Source organism: Jaculus jaculus, chromosome X (assembly GCF_020740685.1).
Source record: "Jaculus jaculus isolate mJacJac1 chromosome X, mJacJac1.mat.Y.cur, whole genome shotgun sequence".
Taxonomy (NCBI): Eukaryota; Metazoa; Chordata; class Mammalia; order Rodentia; family Dipodidae; genus Jaculus; species Jaculus jaculus.
The window spans coordinates 143268076-143281505 of NC_059125.1; positions in this window are offsets into that span (position 1 = coordinate 143268076).

The following is a 13430-nucleotide window of genomic DNA, read 5'->3' on the forward strand; positions in this document are numbered from 1 at the left end:
TAAAATAATAAATGAATGCTGCCCCTGCTAGATTAGACCTCATAGAAAAGAACCAGGAAGGGTTCCAAAGACAGTTAAATGATATGAGGGAGAGTGAACAAAAAGAGGACCTCAATAACCAGCTGGGTAAACTCAATGAAGACATAAAGAAATGCAGGGATGAATTCCAAGAAGCATTAAGGAAACCAAAAGATGACATGAAAAGGGAAATTGACAGAGGAATGGACATGATATATAAAAAATAGTAGAAAGCACAAACCAAATTGAAAAAGCCCAAAATTCTACAGAAGCTCTCAAGAATAGAGTCAGCCATGTGGAGCATAGAAACTCAGAACTGGAAGACAAAACAGAAGAAACAGTTCATGAGTCCAAATTTTCAATAAGTTCAATTTTTTTATGAACAGAACATGAGGGAACTGTGGGATACCCTAAAACCTCCCAACATTAGGACCAAGGGAATACCAGAAGGGGAAGAAATTCAGACCAAGGCATGGATAACTTATTCAACAAAATTACTGACGAAAACGTTGGGACTCACTCAATTGTTTATGCTCTAAACATTGATGCCAAACAGAAAGCCCTAAAAGCAGCTAGGGAGAAAGAAGACATTGGGGCTGGAGAGATGGCTTAGCAGTTAAGCGCTTGCCTGTGAAGCCTAAGGACCCCAGTTCGAGGCTCGGTTCTCCAGGTCCCATGTTAGCCAGATGCACAAGGGGGCACACTGCATCTGGAGTTCGTTTGCAGAGGCTGGAAGCCCTGGCGCGCCCCTTCTCTCTCTCTTCCTCTATCTGTCTTTCTCTCTGTGTCTGTCGCTCTCAAATAAATAAATAAATAATTTTAAAAAAAGAAGACATTGCATGTTAAGGTAACCCCATCAGAACTACTTCAGACTTCTCAGTGGAAACCCTGAAAACCAGAAGGGCTGGAATGGAACACAACAAAGTCTAAGAACCTATGGCTTCCAATCCAAAGTACTCTATTCAGCAAAAGTATTCCTCATAATAGATGGTGGAAAAAAAAAAAACTTTTCATGATAAAACTCAGCTTTACAACTATATCAGCACAAAGCCAAGCCTATAGAGTGTTCTATAGGTAATTTTCCACATAGAAGCATCAAATAACGAACATCGAGTGCCTTCAAGAAGCAGATCACGGTAACCAAAATCAGAGAAAGCACAAAAAATTAAAAAGTCCACAAAAACACCAAACAACACAAACTACCACAATATGGCAGGGAGTAAATCAACCTTCACAGTTATTACCCTAGATATTAATGGACTCAAGTCACCCATCAAGTGACAAAAGCTAACAGTGTTGATAAGAAAATTAGACCCCTCAATCTGCGTCTTCAAGAAACCCACATCATCCCTAATGACAGACACCTCCTTAGGGTGAATGGGTGGAAAATTATACTCCAAGCAAATGGAAATAAGAAGCATGTAGTCATTTGCTAAAATGTTAGCAGATTAAATAGACTTCAATCCAAAAGTAATCAAAAACAAAACAAAAGAAAACAAAAAACAAAGAAGGGCACATCTTACTTAACAAGGGAGTGCTCCAACAAGAGCATGTCACAATCATCAATCTTTATGCACCAAACACAGGTTCACCACAATCCATAGAACAAAACCTACTTGACAAAAAAAAAAAAAAAAAAAAAAAAACACCAATACCATGATATTTGGGGATGTCAATACTCCACTATCAGCAATAGATAGATCATCCAAACAGAAAATTAACAGGAAATTAAGAGAGCTCAGGAACACCATAGAAAAATTAGACCTAACAGACATTTACAGAACATTCTACCCCAAATCCATAGACTACACATTGTTCTCAGCAGTCCATGGAACCTTCTTTAAAACAGATCATATACTGGGTCACAAAGCCTGCCTCCATATATTTAGAAAGATCAACATAATTTCCTGCATGATATAACATCACAATGCTGTATTGCTAGAATTTATCAACAAAAGGTGTGCAAGGAATACCACCAACTCCTGGAAACTGAGCAACACACTTTTAAACAATAAATTGGTAGTGGAAGAAATAAAAAAAATAAAATTGCAAAATTTCAAGAAATAAAAGACAATGAGAACTCAACATACCAAGACGTATAGGACACAATGAAGGTGGTACTCAGAGGAAAACTCATAGCACTAAATGCCTTCCGAACAAACACAGAGAGATCCCAAATCAACAACCTAACCATCCCCCTAAAGGCAATGGCAAAACAAGAAGAATCCAACAAAAAAGCTCCAAATGGAATGAAATAATTTAAATCCGAGCACAAATTAATGAATTGGATATGAAGAAAATAATTAAGAAAATTGATGAAACAAAGAGCTGGTTCTTTGAAACAATAAACAAGATTGATAAACCCCTGGCCAATTTGATCAAGTGGAAAAAAAGGAAAGCTTCAAATTAAGAAAATTAGAAAGGAAAAAGGAGAGATCACAACAAATATATGTAAAATTGGGAAAATCATCAAGACTTATATCAAAAATCTCTACTCCGCAAAACTGGATAATATGCAGAAAATTTATGAATTCCTGAGCACATACTACCTACCAAAGCTAAACTCAGAGCAAAATAATCACCTAAACAAATCTATCACACCAATGAAAATTGAAAAGGTAATCAAAATACTCCCCCAAAACCAGAGTCTGGGACCAGATGGCTTCTTAGCTGAACTCTATCAAACATTCATGGAAGAAGTGAAACCATTTTTTATCAAACTGTGCCACCTAATAAGATAACAGGGAAAGCTCTTAAACTCCTTTTTATGAAGCTAATATCACTATAATAACAAAATCAGGCCAATAGGCTACAAGAAAAGAAAACTACCGGCCTATTTTTCTGATGAACTTAGAGGCAAAGATTCTGAACGAATTGTCACAAACTGAATTCAACAACACATCAAAAGTATTAACAACCTTGATCAAGTAGGCTTCATCCAGGGATCACAGGGGTGGTTAAACATACAGAAATCTGTCAAAGTAATACACCACATAAATAAGCTTAACCAAAAAAAAAAAAAAAACATGATTATTTTGATAGATGCAGAAAAGGCCTTTGACCAAAAAAAAAAAAAAAAAAAAAACAAACAAACAAACAAACAAAAACAAAAAAACCCCACATCACTTCATGATTGAAACATTAGACAGAATAGGCATGGATGGTTTACATCTCAACATAATAGAGGTTATATGTTTAGCTCTAAAAGCCCAAGCCTAAATAATACTTAATTGGGAGAAACTGAAGGAATTCCCATTGAGATCAGGAACAACATAGGGGTTTTGACTTTCACTTCTGTTCTTCAACTTAGTACTGGATATCTTAGCTCAAGAAATGAGATAGGAGAAAAAAAATAAAAGGGATACAAATTGGAAAGGAAGAATTTAAGTTAGCCCTATTCACAGATGGCATGATTCTATACATAACAGATTCAAAAACCTCCATCTCAAAACTCTTAAAAGTGATTAACTCCTTCAGCAAAGTATCAGGATACAAAATCAATTTACAAAAACAAGTACCCTTTCTACATGCAAAAGATAAAAATATAGAGAAAGAAATAAGTGATATTGTCCCATTTTCAATAGCATAAAAAATTAAAACACCTTGGAATAACATTAACCAAGGATGTGAAAAACCTGTACAATGAAAATACAAAAACACTCAAGAATGAAATTGAGAATGTCTTGCGAAAATAGAAAGACCCTCCCATGCACCTGGGTAGGTAGAATTAACATTGTGAAAATGACAATCTTACCAAAGGCAATATACAGACTTAATACTATACCAGTAAAAATCTTAACATTTTTCTTCACAGAGATAGAAATAAAGAGATATCAAAATTCATATGGAAGGGCAAAAGGCCTCAGATATCCAAGCATATCCTCAGCAAAAGAAACACATATGAAGGCATCTCCATACCTGATCTAAAGCTATATTACAAAGTCATATTAATATAAACAATATGGTGCTGGCATAAAAAAAAAAAAGACTGCAGACCAATGGAACAGAATTGAGGACCCAGACTTTGGGTCAAGCAACTACAGACACTTGATATTTGACAAAGGCCCTAACATTCTGTTCAGTGGAACAGAACCCATAGCTGGACCCAGGAAACCATTCAGAACCATATCCAAAAAATGAGCCCACTCCAATATCATGCTCCCAGCAATTATGGGCTATAAGCAGGCCTACACCTATTAAATTCTCTCTAAAATAATAATGGTTATCCCAATTTATCTGGTGCTAACTTCACTCTCCTTTGAAGAATTTGCTTCTCTTTTACAGATGGGCATAGATCCTGAGTAGAGAATCAGCCCACTGCATCTAACCAGGGCCCCATCTAAAACCATAGAGTAATTGGAGAAATGAGCAAGAGTGATGCTTTCTTGATGAATCTGGTACCAGCACAAAGGTGAAGGAAATAGACACAAAAAACACTCAACTCTTGCCAAACCAGATATCCAGAGACACAGAGGTGGAAGATGGGGTGGAAAGATTGTTAGAACCACAAGTTGGGACATTATGCACAGAGGCATTGCCTCTTACCCATAACTGATGGTTATTCCCACAATGCACGACCCACATTCCCCAAAGTGGAGGGTACCTGCAGAGCTAGGAGGACAGGGAGGAGGCTAAGGATGGTACCAAAATGGTTGTTTACACACTGTGTACATAACTAATAATAATTAAAAATAAAAGTAAAAATATCCAGCTGAAATTCTTCTGCATTATAATAGACTTACCTTAAATTACACCATACTACTTCCCATAATGAGCACAATAGTATACTCTCTCATAAGAAATGCCCAGTGATCCCTGTGTTTTCATATTTCTGCTAATTATTAGTAATATAATGCTGTCCATTTTCACACTAACATGTATAAAGTGATATATGCTTACTATTTTGTATTCTCTGGTTAATAAATGTTCTATTCCAAATAGACATGGATTTAAATTTATAGAGCCATATTTTTATGAGCTACTATTAACACAAAGACTTGAAGGTATGTGAAAACCAAGGCAAGGTCATTGATTTTGAGAAATATGAGGCCATAATAATGAGCACTTGTAATGAGCACTTTTAGTAGTTTAGTGAGGAAGTAATCCAGCATTCAATCTTGAGGCACTATTTGTTCTCACAAATTCCATGATCATAGCACAAAACATCTGCTACATGAAATAATCATAGAATTCAAAATGAAGAACAGGCATTATTCACTTCAAATATGGATGATAAGTCATAGAATGCTCTAAATTTATCTTTGGTTCTTGAATAATTTAATGAGCAAACAGGATGATTCCATTTTAATGAACAAATGAAGAGAATATGTGAAGAAAATTGGAGATGCTAATTGTAAAATTGCCTTGTCACTCAGGTAGGTCAATAAAACTCAAAGTCCTAACAGAGGAAGGTCATTTGAAATGTAAGAAAGTGTAAATTGTCAAGACAAATAAATATAGAGAACTATAGGCATTGATTTCATTTTCAGATTAGAAAGGTTTTAGAAAATTCTAAATTTATATTGCAAATAAGTTTTGAAAAAAACACAAAATTTATGCTAAATATATAAATAAATGGTTTTAATATGCCTAACATTTATTTTAACAGTTTCATCACTGAGACTCTACAGTATTTACTCTAACCTCTTTACCCCAAAGTCATGTGAACAGCAGGAAAGTAAAATATTTACAATTTTTTTCAATTTATTTGCCACTTAGATGTTTTCTAATGGATGCCTGTGATACCCTGAGAGCAGTACTGATATTTGAAAGAAAAAAATAACTCAATTGAAATAATTATTCACAAATTTAAGTACTCTGAAGATATTACATCATTAATAAAAATCTTATGATTGTTTTCTAAAAACTAAAAGGTTTTCAATGAACATTTACAATTCTCATAATTAATAAGTCATGCTGTTCACTGGTTAAAGCTTTATATTTCTTTTTATTTATTTATTTATTCACTTATTAGAGAGAGTATGAGAGACAGAAAGAGACAGATAGAGAGAATGGGCATGCCAGGGCTTCTAGCCACTGCAGATGAACTCCAAATGCATATGCCACTTGTGCTTTGTAATTTCTATGTATACTGGGGAATAAAACTCAGGACCTTAGACTTTGCAGGAAAGTGCCTTAACCACTGAGCCATCTCTCCAGCCCATTAAACTTTATAATTCAACACATCATATGTGTGATTATGCAAAGTCTTCTGGAGAAAGCACACCAAAATATCTGGTTACTTCTCATTGTATTCCTCTTCTAAATATTTGCTATAGAATAGACATTTATTTTTGTTATGGTTCAGAAATACTAATAGGTCAATTAAAATTATGATATCTAACTTGTTGCTAAAACCCACTCCATTGTATGAAAAAGAACTAAAATTATTCATGAAAACATGACTAGCTCCTGCAGCAAGATCAATTTATTGGGTACTTTTTCTTGTTTTAGTTTTTTTTTTCTTTTATGATGATAAATACCAATGCATATGTTTCTTACTTTGGAAGATAAAGAACATTAAACTAAATAAAACTGCTCTAATGTGACCTGCAGTTCACACTAATGGGATTTGTTTATGTGGTTGCTCCAACTGCTCTGGAAAATCTCCAAGAATTAAGATCTCAGAGAGCTATTTTCAGTTACCTGAATTATGATAATCTTCATAAGACTTCTTTTATGACTATTACATTTATATTAAATCCTGCTTCCTAAGTTTTAATGGCTATGGTTTCTATTTACATATTTTCTGAAAATTTTCTATTCATTTTTCTTGCCTCCTACTTGATTTTGTTTCTTAATCTCTTACTATTTTATAGGAACTTTTTCTCTCTTCCACTCCTTAGAGTACACAGACATGCTATTTATGAAGTCACTGTTGGATTGCTGTATAATTTTTGGTTTGATTTTAATGAATTAATTTCTCAGCAGCTGATGATATCTGCTGTTTTTTGCAGTGTTTCCTCATGTGTTTGGGAATTTTGGCTTTCAGTTTTCTGTAGTCTGAGATTTATTTTGTTTTCTACCTTTAATTTGTACTCACCACTACCTCCTCAGGGTGCTCATATACAGCAACTTTAGGGGAGTCACAGCCTTGATGTCAGTATGGAATGCAGCTTTTAGGCCACCACCTACAATGATGAGATATCAACATTAACTAAGCGACTAGTTTGCATTATTCCTTTTGTTCAAAACGAGATTTTGGTGCATGTTATTGTACTAGGATGCAAACATTGTTTCTGGTCTCAACACTGTCTTCATAGCTGTGAAAATATAAAGTAACTTAGCGGAGTGTGGTTGTACACGCCTTTATTCCCAGCACTCAGGAGGCAGAGGTAGGAGGATCACTGTGACTTCGAGGCCACCCTGAGACTACATAGTGAATTCCAGGTCAGCCTTGGCTAGAGTGAGACCCTACCTCCAAAAATAAACAAAAGAAAAAAAAAAGAAAGAAAGAAAGAAAGAGAGTAGCATTTGGTTCAAGCTGACAAATTGACCATTAACTAATGGCCAGACCAGATCTCCTAAACAATAATGCACAACTTCTACTTAAGTTATAGCATGAATCCACATCAAAAGGACTTGGTCAATAATAATCAGCCTCTCTAATATTTGTCCTCACTTCTTACTCCGGACCAAGAATAGAAAGGCAAATCTTCCTCCTAACCCAATCATTTAGGATACTCAATTTTTACTTAGCAGTCATGAAGCTTCTCTCTGCCAAACACTTCAAAGTGACACACCTGGAGCCTTCCCTTTTCTATACACCAAATATTTTCTATGCTGTCTCCTGCTGTTGAAACTTGGCCAAATGCAATTGTCAGTGGCATAACCTCTTGCATTGTACACAGGGAGTAAATGCTCTGCTTTTATTTCCTCAAAGCAGTGAGATTTCATTTAGTTGCCTATATCAAGGGAGGCATTTCAAATTGAGTGATTTCTTTTTACTGTGGGGAAAAGTAATCCTATACACAAAAGCATTTAAGATATCCAGATGTTTTATTTCATCTTCACTTACATAGAGATTTTGTCAAAATTCTGAGCACAGCTACATAGTTACCATTACTTTCACTTTTTATTTCATCAACCATAGGTGTGAATCTGGAACAGATTTCAAATAATTAACATTTGATATAATATTAAGTAAAAGTCACTTCTTTATTACAAATATTTTTTCTACTTTATCATAATTGAAAAGATACAGACATCAGGGTCTCTGTATTTTATAGTATGGCATGTGGATAACAATTATTATATTAATGCTGGCACATGATGCTGGGAGTTTGTTAGGAACTATTACAATGCCAGTAATCCCTATGGCTAATCGTGTGTGTCCAGTGACCACTTTAATAAAATGAAATAGGATTTTATTTTACTGATTGATCAATCTAAAAAGTTTAAATATAAACCTGTGAATAATTGCTGGAAAATAAAATGAATGAGTCAATGTGAAATTTACTGTAATTAGTTTTGATCATCAGGGCTGGAAGAGTCAGTGAGTGAGTGGTGCGTGTGTGTCTGTATATAACACTTTATATTAAGTTTTAAAAATTTCATTTGTTTTTAACAATTTCATGCACTAAATATAATTTGATCATATAGAATCCCATTACTCTTTTTGCTACCCTCCAAAAGGTATTCATATAAGAACCTTACATTCTCATTTACTATAGCACAAGGGTGGAAAGAATGCTCTGACACTGAAAAGCATTAATGATAGTACTAGGCCTTTATGTAAATACACCATGAATTAAGAAAAATAATGTTTCTCTCATACTGTTCTCTTTAATTTTTTATTTATTATAGAAAGAGAGAGAGAGAAGGCATATATAGAGAGAAATGGTATGCCAGAACCTTCAGCCACTGCAAGCAAAGTCCAGATGCATGTGCCACGTTGAGCATCTGGCTTATGTGGGTCCTGGGGAATTGAATATGGGTCCTTTTTCTTTGTAGGTGAGCAACTTAACCACTGAGCAATCTCTCGAGCCCATCTGATAATGTTCTAAACAGCAGTTGTGTGTGTGTGTGTGTGTGTGTGTGTGTGTGTGTGTGTGTAGTGTACATGTGGCATTTGTGATTATTTATGTATGAGTATGTCTGTATAAAGATGGCAGAGTTGGTATGGGAGAAGAGACTGTTAAAACTCCCATTAGCGAATATCAGTACACTTGGAATTATTTTTCTTGAAATCACTGAAATCACCCAGCAGAAAGAAAAAAAACTTTAGTGTGACAATCACTTACCCTATAAGGTCAACAAAATACTAAACAATGAAATACTATATTTTAAGGCTTGTTTTTTGTTACAGTGCAAAGCCCAAGATCTCTTATTACAATGAAGTGAGAATAATTGCATATGTCAGTCAACCTCTTTGAGCCTCAGATTAGTAAATATGAAGTACCTTCCTGACAAGGAATCTATGAGTTTGAAGCGAGATCATTTATGGTATTATATGGATGTCATATGTATTAGGGTAAATACACAGTACAAAATTAATACATGGTAGCTTAAAACCATAGGGTCATGCACAAACATCCTCTTGGGTATCTTCAGAACACAAGCACATTTCAATTTATTCCCTTCTCCTTTTCTGCATTATTATTATATTATTATCATCCCTTCTGTGTGCATGAGTCCAACAAATATTTTTCTTAGGATCTGTTCTGATGAGGAAGGAAGATCAGAAGAACACTGAATGTCTTCAGAGAAGTAGATCCACTGCCAAATGAAAGGAGAAAGGTTGGAAAAGACAAAAGTTATCTGCCATGGCTATAATCACCATGCAATTTATAAAACTTTTACATATTTTTTCATTTTCTTTTTGTAATTACTATCTAACTATAAGACTTGCAATATAATTTCTATAACAGAATAATTTCATAAAGAGCCTAGAATTCCCTTCAGAGATGTGGAAATCCTAACTCACCCCTCAACTCCCCACAAAATGAATACATACAGCATCCATGTGATAGAGCTGGGTCACAGCTTGGATATCAATTTAGTGTCCAATGAATAAGATTAATTTTAAATCCAAAGATTAATGTAGCCATAAAAAAATGAACTTAATGAGGTGCATGACACACAACTAGAAATTGAATAGAGTCAAAATATCCATGCAATGGCCATTAATGAAGGGAATGAAACTCAAGTCAGCTTTCTGCAAGAGTCTTCTGGGATTTATAAATTTACATAGTAGATACCTTATAATTAGGGCTGGAGAGATAGCTTAGTGGTTAAGGTGCTTGCCTGCACAGCCAAAGCACTCAGGTTCAGTTCCCTAGGATCCACTTAAGCCAGTTGCACAAGGTGGCCCATATGCCCTGCACACCCATTCTCTCTATATTTTCCTCTCTTTACCTCTCTATATCAAATGAATAAATAAAAATAAAATATTTAGAAAATAATAGGTCTGTTTGAGACACTTCCTGATAAAGATATACTAGTAAAAGAGCTAAGCAGATAGAGGTGTTAGGTCAGGAAATGAGCATGGATTCCAGTGAGAATCTTTATTGAGGGCATTCTAGGACATGATGAAGGTTATAAAAAATGTCTCTAAAGTTACTAAGATGAGGTGCTTGCTGGGTGTGTAAAGCATCTTGGGCAGATTCAGGTTAGGTGTTGCAGATGAGTGAGACTATGTGTCGATTTTTTTTTCTGTGATTGGGTAAGTTCGCTGAGAATTATCTGTTCCAGGTTCAACCATTTTTCCTCAAATTTCTTTATGTCATTTTTCTTACTGCTGTATAGAATTCCATTGTGTATATATACCACATCTTTGTTATCCATTCTTCTAATGATGGACATCTGGGTTGATTCCAGCTTTTAGCTATTATGAATTGAGCCGCTACAAACATGGTTGAGCAAATCTCTCTGGCTTTTGGTTTGAAGGTTTTAGGGTAGATGCCCAGGAATGGTATAACTGGGTCTGTTGGTATTTCTATAGCCAGCTTTTTCAGGAGTCTCCATATTGCTTTCCAAAGTGGTTGTACCATCCTGCATTCCCACCAACAGTGAATGAGTGTCCCTGCTTCTCCACATCCTTGCCAGCATTTATTTTCATTTGACCTTTTGATGTTGGCTATCCTTATTGGGGTAAGGTGGAATCTCATAGTTGTTTTAATTTGCATTTCTCTGATGATTAGGGATGATGAACTAAGATGTGTCAAGTTCAGAGGGTAGCAGCCCACAAAAAGTAAAACTGCTAAGGGATCCACAAAGCTACTGTGAAGTTTTTTTAGGTGGGGCCGGGTTATGTCATGAGATTTAAAAGGTCAAACCTGGGGAATTAATAGCAAATGGCACTCACTCCTCATCCATGTCTTCTCTGGGAATCGGGGAGTCATGTAAAGAACTTAAGTAACACAAGCAGACATAATGAAAACTAAAATGTTACTACCCCAATAGTTAGATAGGACAGGTTGATGAAAAGAAAAGACATGTTCTATTAGAAAATAGAAATAATATTCGTATGACTGTGATAATAAGGGTGATTGTCAACATGTTGAACTACCTACCTAAAATGTCTTTTTTTCGAAATTTATTTTATTTTATATATTTATTTTAAGTTTTTGTTTTTATATATTTAACTTTTTTTAAAAAAATTTTTATTTATTTATTTGAGAGCGACAGACACAGAGAGAAAGACAGAGAGAGGGAGAGAGAGAGAATGGGCGCGCCAGGGCTTCCAGCCTCTGCAAACGAACTCCAGACACGTGCGCCCCCTTGTGCATCTGGCTAACGTGGGACCTGGGGAACCAAGCCTCGAACCGGGGTCCTTAGGCTTCACAGGCAAGCGCTTAACTGCTAAGCCATCTCTCCAGCCCTATATTTAACTTTTTGCAAGCAGAGAGAGTTATTGAGAGACTGACAGAGAGAAAGGGTATACAAGGGCCTATAGGCACTACAAAGAAACTCCAGCTGCATGCACCACTTTTTAACACATAGCTTTACATGGGTACTGGGGAATTGAACCTGGGTCATTAGGCTTTGCAGGGAAGGGCCTTAACCACTGAGAAAACTCACCAGCCCTATTTTATTTTATTTTTTTTATTTTAGAGGGATAGAGAGAGAGAGAAAGAAAGAGGGAGGGCATCAGCCACTGCAATCAAATTCCAGATGCTTATGCCAACTAGTGGGCATGTGTGACCTTGTGCTTGCCTCACATTTGTGTGTCTGGCTAATGTGGGATCTGGAGAGTCGAACATGGGTCCTTAAGCTTTGCAGAAGAGCACCTTAACCACTAAGCCTTCTCTACAACCCCTAAGTTGTATTTTTAAATAGCCACTATGAGACACAGTATGATGTTACTTAAAAAAAAATCAAAAAATAAAATTACTATAGGATTCAACAATCCCACTGTTGAGAGTATACTTAAAATAATTGAAAGCAAGATCTCTTCCCATTCATAGTCCTAGTAGCAATGTTCACTGTAGCTAAATGGTAGAGCAATCCAAACATCCAATGAATGAATGTAAGAAAATATGCTACTTTAATGCAGTTAAGAAACAAAAAATTGCAACAGAAGCTGCAGGATGGTTAATGCTTGAGAACTATAAGTCTCATGAAATAATCTTTTCATAATCATAGAAACAGATGATAGATTGGATAATTATAATTATAAATATAATTATAATTAGGGCTGGAGAGATAGCTTAGTGGTTAAGGTGCTTGCCTGCACAGCCAAAGCACTCAGGTTCAGTTCCCTAGTGTAGGAAGTTCTCTCTTTAGAAATAGCCTTAATAGATCTCAGTTCCAAGTCTAGGAATAGCACTCATTGAGAAATTGCCTTTAAGGACTCTGAGTAGCAAGTGTAGGAATGGCCCTCATAGACAAATATTTCTGAACAGAAATGTATGAATTTTCCTTTTTGAGATATTCACATAGTGCACCCTGATGAGCAAGTATAGGAATGGCTCAGACCAGAAATATCCTCAGTAGACTCTCACCAGAAAGTATAGAAAATATGGTCTTTGATAAATAGTCTTCACAAACTATAACCAGCAAGTTTAATAATTAAGTAGGGAAGGTGGAGAGGAATTGTAAGGGTCAGGGGACAAAAAACTGGACCCAAATGGCAATGATACCATAAAATTCTATATCCTAAAAGACAGACTAAATGTTGGAACCTTCATCAGGTATTTAGAGGGAACTCTTGAATCACAGGACCCTGGAGAGGGTATGATGAAGACTAACCTTAATTTTCTCCTCTCTCTCTCTCTCTCTCTCTCCCACTTCTCTCTTTCTCTTTTTCATTACCTATTTTTTGTTTCATTCTTTTACTTGGCACTGGCCTATAACTCCCAGGACCAGCATATGGTTAACATGAAAATGAGCTATTGATCAAGAGACCTACAAGGTTTCCCCAAAGAAGACATATTTTTATTTTTATTTATTTATTTATTTAATTTTTATTA